The sequence below is a fragment of the Taudactylus pleione genome, unplaced genomic scaffold (genome assembly GCF_031769625.1).
Source record: "Taudactylus pleione unplaced genomic scaffold, aTauple2 ptg000737l, whole genome shotgun sequence".
In the NCBI taxonomy this organism is placed as follows: Eukaryota; Metazoa; Chordata; class Amphibia; order Anura; family Myobatrachidae; genus Taudactylus; species Taudactylus pleione.
The window spans coordinates 1,882,941-1,892,661 of NW_028285139.1; the positions used below are offsets into that span (position 1 = coordinate 1,882,941).

A 9,721-nucleotide genomic window follows, 5' to 3' on the forward strand; every position below is an offset into this window, starting at 1 on the left:
GAACAGATGTATACTTCATACAGCAACACAGAATAAGATCCGTCTGCCAGACACCTGTATCCAGAGCATCAATGGACCCTCAGGATTGTAACTGCACAGAAGGTACATAGAGGTTTTATAGTGGGGAGCATTCTACTAATATAATACCCCTTTTCCACCAAAATTCTGGGTTTGACCCGGAGTTGGAACAGGGTTCCTATCCGGATCAGACCTGGAATTTAGCCGGCGCCAACTCGGGATATCCCCAAGTCGGCGCCACTCACACCGCAGTCGGGTCTGCATAGACCCGGCTTTTCCGGTGTGAAAGTGGACGCTTGGAGATGACGTCATCTCCAAGCGCCACTGAAGCCGGACCAATCGGCCGGCTTGCGGCGCACTGCAGGTCATCAAGATCCGGAGTGCGCCGTACACACAGCAGGGTTCCTCAGGTACTAAACTCAACAAATAAATTATTTTAAAACTGCATGTACAAGGTATTATTTCATGTATATATAAGTTATAAATAGCTGATTTGTTCCTTAGACAGCAAAGAAAATAATGTAATGGAAATAACTATGATATTGTGACTTGTGAGATAGTTATAGAAGTAGGGAAAAGGAATAAAAATAATTAAGTCTTCTGCCGTTTATATTGTTAGCAGGACTTTGGCCCTGATTCAGAGCCGGACGCTGTGACAGAGCGCTCGCTCTGAATCAGGGCCGGGCTATTTTCTTTTTTGAACGGCCTCCTGGCCGCTCGCATAGCTGTGGGTGACCACCCACAGCTATAGCGAGCGGGCAGGAAGATGGTTGCAATGGTCAAGACCATCGCGACCATCGGGCTTGCGATGAGACCCTTGTGGTACGGTCTCGTTGCCGCAAGCCCCAGAGTGCTTTCGGCTCTAACAGAGCCGAAAGCACTCCCACTGACATCACTTGTGGGAGGGAACGCCTCCGTCTGGGCAGACACGACCCCGGCCCGCCCACCAAAGGGGGCGTGCTGTCACTCAACATCGACAGCACGCCCCCTTTGGTACGAGACCCAGAGTGACGGTTTGCCAGTCGCAATCCGTGTCTCGTGCATGCGCATGACGGAGCCGGCTCCGTCGTGCGCATGCGCACTGGGCAACCATCGACCCGCTTGCGAGCGCATAGCGCTCGTGAGCGGGTCTGAATCAGGCCCTCTATTCCTTAATAAATATTAGTGACATAAGAGCTGGTTTATCAATTGTGCAAACATGCTTTGCTGTATACTAATGTTAGAGGCTTTTACTTGTTCTTTAAGCTTGATGTCATAAGGTGGGAGTGCAGTATTTATTGTACACGATCAACCACCATGTATATTTCAGTAGTGATGGGCAATCTGTTGCAACTATAAGGAAATACAATACATTTGTTGTGAACCGTTTTGCTATAAGTCTCTGTAATGATGTTTCTGTTTGTCTCCCAGGTGCCCCCTGTTCCTGCAGAGATTCCTGCACGTGTCAAAATTGCAAATGTGCATCATGCAAGAAAAGTAAGTGTACAATCATTCAGACACTGGGGCTGATTCTGAGTTGGGAGCAAAACAAAAATTAAGTCCCTTTCAGACACCCGGGAAATTTCCTGCTAAGACCCGGGAATTTCTCCTGTGCAAATTCCCGGGTATTTGGTCGAGATCCCCCTTTCACACTACAGCGTCTACCCGGGAAATTCCCAGGTAGATCCCTTTCAGACATAAGTTTTTAATATTACCTGCCTCTCCTCTGCCCTTCTTAGCCTATCCCCTCTCCGGCTGCTGATGATGATGTCATCATCATGTAGCAGGCTGCCGACCAATCACTGCAGCCATTTTATTATTATTATATTATTTATATCTGCCCTGGTGGTCCAGCGGAAGTGCGGGTGGCCCGCTGTGGCAGAGACCTGCCGGCGGGTGTCCCCGGCGTCCGCCTGGGGTTCTCTGTACACAGCCACCGGCGCGGAGGGTGGTGAGCAGCAGCACTGAGCATCCTATAGGACGCTCTGTGCTGCCAACTCAATGTAAAAGCTGCTTGGTGCAGCCTTGGAGTAAATTCCCGGGAGCACTATTCAGACATAAGCAGGGTCATTTCCCGGGACTTATGTCCCAGGAAATTCCCTGGTCGATTCAAGGGTTGGCTGAGGCAGGCCAAATTCCCGGGATTCTCGGTATGTCTGAAAGGGGTATAACTGGGTATCTGGAAAAAATCATGTTGCAATGCAAGGGGAGCAAATAAATTAATGTTATTATTTTGCATGCAGGGTAAATACTGGATACTTTTGCATGTAGCCCACAAGTGCTGGACATTTGCATATTTACACTGCAATGTATATTTTAGTTTGGACACGCTGTTCTCAAATCTAAATCTCTGGACACTTTACACCTGCCTCACCTGCAGTGCAACATGGTTTTGCCAAAGTACAAAGTTACCTGCTCTTTTTTGCTTTACTCCCACCTCAGATTCTGGCCTTTAATGTGGTTTGCAGGTGTTGATCCTGCCGCATGCAGACTTCAAAAGTGTATTCTACTCATAGGGGTATATATTCTAAAGTGCGGCTTTTTAGAAGGGGAGATGTTGCCCATAGCAACCAATCAGATTTCACTTATTTATCTAGCACCTTCTAGAAGATAATAGCTAGAATCTGATTGGTTGCTATGGGCAACATCTCCACTTCTAAAAACCCGCACTTTTATCTCATGGAATTCAATTCAATGCGCTATTAAATAGCGACGGGAGGGACTCCCGAAGCTATTCAATACACCGCGCTGTTTGGGCGCGCTAAGGATTACTTCTTGCACCCCCCTGGGGATGCGAAGAGAAATCTGACCAAAGTGCTGGGTGCACCGCTGTTTTTCTGCATAGCGCGGCGCTAACAGCTGCGCGCCCGGCACTTTGGTCAGAGAATGCCAGTTACCGCGCCTTAACACCCTTGTTAAGGCGTAATGACCGCCATAACCGGCATTCTCCGACCACACAGCACACTGAATTGAATAGTTCCGGGAGCTCGCTCCCAGCGCTATTCAATTCGCGTTGAATTGAATCACCCCCAGATTGGTAATCTGAAACCAACTCTTTTGTAATGCACCTAAAACTCCAGGGTGCTGCTTTGAATTTGGAGCATCAACATATACACCCAAACTTGTAATATTGTGATCGTGTGCTCTCGTTTTCAAGAGTATATGTACTGCAAGTTAACTTTTATCCCACGTAGACTTTTTGTTCGCTTTAAATAGCAATTTAAGCAATCTTTAAGCATGCATCATTTGTCTGAGCTCTTTTCAAAATCTCCCAGCATATCATGTGATGGCAGGGTATGTAGTTATAAGAGTCTGCCGGTCTCAATACCGACAGTGTAATCCCGGCAAGGGATCTAACATAGGCGTTGAAATTTCGACGCCTATGTTCATCCAGATGTCGGAACTCCGGACCGATCATCCAACGCCCTGGGGAGGGTTAGGCTAGGGCAATGGGGGGGTTAGGTTTAGGCACTAAGAAGGGAGGTTAGGGTTAAGCACCCCCCCCCGGGAGGACTAGGTTTAGGGTGCGGGGAGGGGGGGTTAGGCTTAGGCACTAATGGGGGGATATTAGGGTTAGGCACCTCCCCCCCCCCCCGGGTGGACTAGGTTTAGGGTGCGTGGAGGGGGGGGTTAGGTTTAGGCACTAATGGGGGGATTTTAGGGTTAGGCACTTAGGGGGGAGGTTAGGGTTAGGTACCCCTAAAGGTGGGTTAGGGTGGGGGGGGGGGAAGGGTTAGGAATAGTAAACTTACCTCTGCTGTCGGGACCTCCTCCATCGGGCTGCCGGCGTCGGGATTTGAACCGCCGGGCTCACGTCCGGCGGTCAAACATACTGATTCCGATGGCAGAGGGAAGACAAATATAGGGAGGAATTGACAGTGCAAACTGAGCTCAGGGGGGTGTTCCAAAGCCTCTGCTCACTTACATCATGTGCCATGTGACTGTGGTTGCATGGTGGTCACATGACATTGTGCAAGCTGAAAAATATGAGTTATTAATAACAGCCTAAAGAAACTAACTAAAGAAAATAAAGTAATCACTGTACCAGTCTACATTTTGTAGCCTGCCACATTGAGCTATGTTATGTTTCATGGGATTGCCGCTTTAACACTGTTATGTGAGGCTGCCAGTTTCATGAATAGATCAGGGGCGCATCTATAATGGGTGCAGGGTGTGCGGTGCACACGGGCCCCTGGGTCCAGGGGGGACCCACACCGCACACACCCTGCACCCATATTTTTTAATACTTACCTCTCCGAAGTCCCGCGTCTGCAGTAGCAGCGCTGCACTAAACGCCTGGAAAATGCCCGCCATGGCCATCATGTGCAGTGGAGAAATCGCCGGCCGCTGCATTTTCCCGGTGACCTGTGCATGCGCAGTAGCTCTGGGCACAGACTACTGCCCAGAGTCTAATGCTGCGATCAGGGCCCCCTCCTCTCTTAATACGCCCCTGAAATAGATGATTGACAGCTGGATGAAAGTGTCAGGGCTTGTCCTCCTGCCTGAGGCAGTAACTGAAATAGTGACACTCTTATACCTTATGCAGATGCAAATGATAAATATTAAATTGTAGTATTTATCTATATTCTTTTACAGTAAGAAACATGGGGGAATTCAATTCTATGCAATGTGTCACTGTGCACATATCAGCCAGTTATGGTCATTCCAACTTTTATTATTTCCTCGCATCTCTATGGGGAGCAAAGGAAAAATTGCAATGCTGGCAGGCGCTATGTGCCGTACGTGCTGTCCCGTAATGGTGCATTGCGCCCATCTCGGACAATTGAATTCCCTCCATAGATTATTTTTTTTTTATTTCAATTCTTGCCCATTAGATAAAACACTCCCCCCGCCGAGCCCCATAATATTTTATAGCAAGAAACACAATTTGTTTATTGAAGTCGCCAAAAACCTGCAGCCTGACACAGCTGGCCGGTTGGGCCTCAATAGAGGAATAATCAAAGTTGGCAACACCATTAGCAGAATCTTGGGACTTGGTTCAACGGTAGTTTAACTGGTAGAATAACTCCCATTCTGATGCATGGAGATCTCTATATTGCTACATCTGATGAGTCTCTTCTTCCGCAGGCTGCTGCTCCTGCTGTCCGGATGACTGCAGTAAGTGCGCCCAGGGATGTGAGTGCCCAGCTGGATGTGGGACCTGCAGCTGCTGCAAGTGACCTGTTCTACACTTACCATGGGCTCTGTTACACTCTGATCTGTATATTGTGTCTTTCAGTTCTCCAATGAATGTGATGTATCATACAGTATCTATGTAATGACTATTACACTAGGTAGTATCTATGTAATGTCTATTACAGTATGCAGTATCTATGTAATGTCTAATACAGTGATAAAAATGTACTTTTTTTCTTATTAAAATGTATATGAACTATTCCTGTTAGTGTTGGAAAACCAATCAATGTTGTATTTAACAACTAAACTGGGATTATGTTCTACAATCCAAAAGTCAATGAGGTAATTAAGGAAAGTTGTAATTAAGGGGCCTATTCATTATTCTTTTGCCCTTTTATAGATACAGAAACCTTGGAAATAAAAATCCAACCCATTCATCGTGAAGGTTCTGCAGGATATCTCCTGCCTACAGCACGGTCCCAACGTGCTACACATCCCCAAACACTTGTATGTGAACGATTATTCATCAAGCTCTGCATGACTGCAGGTACTAACCCACTGGGCCCTTCTTCTTCCTATTGGAAGATCCGGTTTGCGAAGAGTGATCTGTTCAGATGGCTCTGCTTCCCCCGGACCTCAACGTGCACATGTATAAACTCAGTTAGTGCATGTGCAGTAACACTACCAATAGGAACCCAGCAGTATAATAAACTCGCGGGACAGCTGAGCACCAGCATTCCCGACCGCCTGGATGGTTACTACATCCCCTGATTTTCGGGGCAGTTGTCCCCATACTGGGGCAATACTGAATTGCTTCAGTAGATTTGGACCTGCCGCCGTAACTCATAGTGAGTCAGTTCAATAAATTGCATGGGCCATTTGCAATTCATAATGAACTGGCCCCTTAAAGTGTAAAACCATTACCTTATTACTTTCATCAGCATTTAGGGATAAAACAAATACACCTATGAATTTTCTTTGTACATACTAGGATCTTAGTCTTTGCAGCATCGGTTTGGCCCCAGGTGCGTGCTGCTGCTCAGTTTGGTTGTTGTACTGTGGCACATCCAAGGTGGAGGTTCTGGTAGAGGGGGAGATGGGAAAGTGTGGTTGGAGTTGTTTCTACTTAGTTTATCTGGCAGCAATTGTTTCTGTCACATCTCTACTTAGAGCTAGGAACCTTATTTATAGGCGGCAACACAGGGGAACTCTGGTAGCAGTCAGGTCACTACTGCAGCACACGGTATGTACCTGGGAGGAACAGCAGGCTATCTACCCTTTGTGGTATATTTACTAAAGTGAGAGTATTTAGAAGTGGAGATGTTGTCCATAGCAACCAATCAGATTCTAGCTATTATCTTCTAGCAGGTGCTAGTTGAGTGTTAAGTAGAATCTGATTGGCTGCTATGGACAACAACTCCACTTCTAAAAACCTGCGCTTTAGTAAATATACCCCTTAGTGTGTTATTATATTATTTGTCTACAAATGCTGTATTCTCTCTGTAGCAACAGTGACTACATTCCTGGGAACAGATAGAAGATCATATTCACAGTTATTCTGTATGAAGTCTCAACATCCATTAAATACCATAAGGTTACAGCACAAAAGAATGATCAAATTTCACACATTAATAACTAGTTCCAATATAATACCGCTTTTACAGTATATTGCTTTTTAAAAAATACAGTATTGTAAGATTCATGAAAAAAAAATAATACTTATGAGAGGCAGATCTTCTGGTCCTATCCGGATACTTCTCAGTGTATTTATTAAACTAAACAAAAAAATAAGCTTAAAAAATGTAATTAAATCTTACCCTACTAGAGAGAAACATTTTTTTTGTGCTTAAAGTTTATGATCACAATATGATCCAGTCCATGGGAACTTCAATGGCAGCACTAGGGGAGCTGAGGACTGCTGTCACTGAGGCCAATGGGTGGTACACTGGGGCTGTTATTTATAGGGAGCACAACCCATGGATATATATCTCACATGAGCCCCAAGTCACTCTTCACCGTGCCAACTGGGAACTGCTGCTGATCACCTCATATGCTTTAATCCTTCAGAATCTGAGGACAGGATAATTGTAGGGTGTTAATAACGCTGCTCAATTAATTCATATCTAAGGTTTTTCATAATGCATACAGCATCTGTCTAATGTCAAAGCTTGAACAACAAGCAAAAAACAAATGATTCCATAATGTATGTTGGACTTTCATATATCACATAATAACAGAGAAAGCTAATTTATTATACACGTGAATTACAAGATAATGCTGGTATTATTACTTCTGCAATATTATGTCTTGTTATAATTTAGGGAAAAACTGCACTCCCCACAGCAATCTAGTAACATGAGCACCAGCACCTTTCACTGCACTTGGTATCAGAAGCAGCTAGATCCCCTTCCATAGATTGACCATGCCGTCATCAGCCAGTGTCCAAGGGAATTTGTATCAGAATTTAGCAGGTCCCTGTGACTATCAGTGCACACAGAAGCAGAGACATTAGCTGGATAGACCCTGTGCTGTGTATTATGTTGTTGCTCAGGATGAATGTAACCATGTCACCTATGGCTGAGCCTGTGCTGTAAACACTCTTTATGTTCTGCAGTGACACATACATTTATATTATCACTAGTGCTGATCATCTGTAACCACTGCATCACTGGTCACACAACTACCACAGCTGGCCAGGAGCAAGTCTGTAAAATTACGTTTGCCAAAGAGCAGAGCGACCTCGTCTGGCCATAGGCAGCATCACACAGACCAAGCCGGATTTTTATTTCGTTCTCCAGTAGGGGTCAGTCACACTCGCCGTAGCTCACCATGTTTTATAACTTACATTAACTTTAAACATAATAAAGAAATAGAAAATGTTTTTTTTTTTTTTTTTTTTAATCAATAATTAGCTTATGACATTTATCTGAAACTAAATAAAAAAAAATGACAAAGGAAATAAAATCTGACATGTTTATTATAGAAGAATGTAGATGTTCGTAGTTTAGTCACTAGTTCCACATGTATTATTGCATTACAATAAAGATTTATGTACACTACTGGTTACAATAAACAACACATGTTCCCATGTATCACTGGGGAATATGTAGAAATATGAACAAACACTGCATTCTGTTATTACAAGTTATATAATGTACCAGTAGTGTAATAACATATAAGTGACAGGATATAGTTGTGATATAATTGTAATTGAATACAACAAAAACCAGACTGCTCCTGTGTGTTGTGTGTGATGTGCTGTAGAGTGGTAATAACCAGTATCACCAGTAACACGCTGCATGAGAAGTGTAATAAATAAAGGTCAGGATATAAATAGAGAGAGGTGTAATAATAATGCAAAAAGACTGGGTCTCACTGTGTTGCCCAGGCTGCTCAGCACTGACTATTCACAGGCGCGATCCCACTACTGATTGGCACGGGGGCTTTGACCTGCTCCGTCTCCGACCTGGGCCGGTTCACCCCTCCTTAGTGCAACCTGGTGGCCCCGGGCTCCCCCAGGGTCACCATATTGATACCGAACTTAGCGTGGACACCCGATCGACATAGCTCAGTGAGGACCAGAACTCCTGGACTCAAGCAATCCGCCAGCCTCAGCCTCCCATGTAGCTGGGATTACAGACGCACGCCACCGCGCCCGGCGTCTATACAGCTCTGCTCTCACTGCCTAGTAGCTGCACGGCCTCTGACGTCACCGGCCGCACCAGCGCCGCCTGGCGTCTGTACTGAGAGGAACTAACAGCGCCATCTAGTGTCTGCTAGCTGTAACTCTGTGCTGAGCTAACAGCGCCATCTAGTGTCTACTGGCTGTAACTGTACTGAGGAGAGCTAACCGACCAGTCTCTGTCATTAGCCGTCCAATAGGAATCCAGTTTACGTCATTGTAACCTGGCTTCGAGCATGTCCGATATGGAGGTAACACTCTCTCGCATGTCACAATCACATTGCAGCAGTACAGGGCAGGCCGGGGATCACATTTACCTATGAAGCAAGGTAGTTACACACAGCTGAGCGATCATACACCTAAACTGCCCTGGACCTAAGTGTGCCCAGCTGGGCTACCACTCATCGAACTCCACCGAAAACTTTTCCATTAAGCATGGAGTTAAAATAGATACAAGAAGCTATTTTAAATGAGTAGAGATGAGTGGATCGTCTTTAGCCTTGTGTACATTTATCTTTGGTAAAACAGTGACAAGCAATGCAGAGGATCATTAAATAATAAAGAAACACTAAAAAGAATATAACAATATATTGATGTTGCAAAACTGCACAGAGAAGGTACATGAGCAAATGCTTTAACATCTCTATGGGGCAGATTCAATTGGGCGCGAGGTTTAGCGAGGAAAAAACCTTGCGCCCCTCGTGCCCAATTTTGGAATACCGCGGGTATGCGAGCTCCCGATACCCGCGGTATCCAATTCTTCACTTACCTGCCCGGTGGTCTCCGCTGCTCCTGGTTGCCTCCCCTCTATCTTCTCACTGGAGAGGGGATTCTGGGAGCCCTGGGGGCTGCTGGTAGGCTCCAGGGGATGGTGGGAGGGTAATGTCTAAATCCCCTTCACGGAGA

The 9,721-nt window shown here is 45.5% G+C and overlaps 1 long non-coding RNA gene and 1 other non-coding gene across 2 annotated transcripts; one reads left to right on the top strand and one right to left on the bottom strand.

Moving 5' to 3' along the window:
- Positions 1–5,394, top strand: LOC148477213 (uncharacterized). Its single transcript, XR_015872529.1, has 3 exons — positions 1–102; positions 1,429–1,494; positions 5,086–5,394. It is a non-coding gene; the product is annotated as an uncharacterized LOC148477213 (long non-coding RNA).
- A 3,098-nt stretch (positions 5,395–8,492) lies between these two features.
- On the bottom strand, positions 8,493–8,793 carry LOC148477214 (signal recognition particle RNA). The gene has a single exon (XR_015872537.1).
- Between the last annotated feature and the right edge of the window lie 928 nt (positions 8,794–9,721).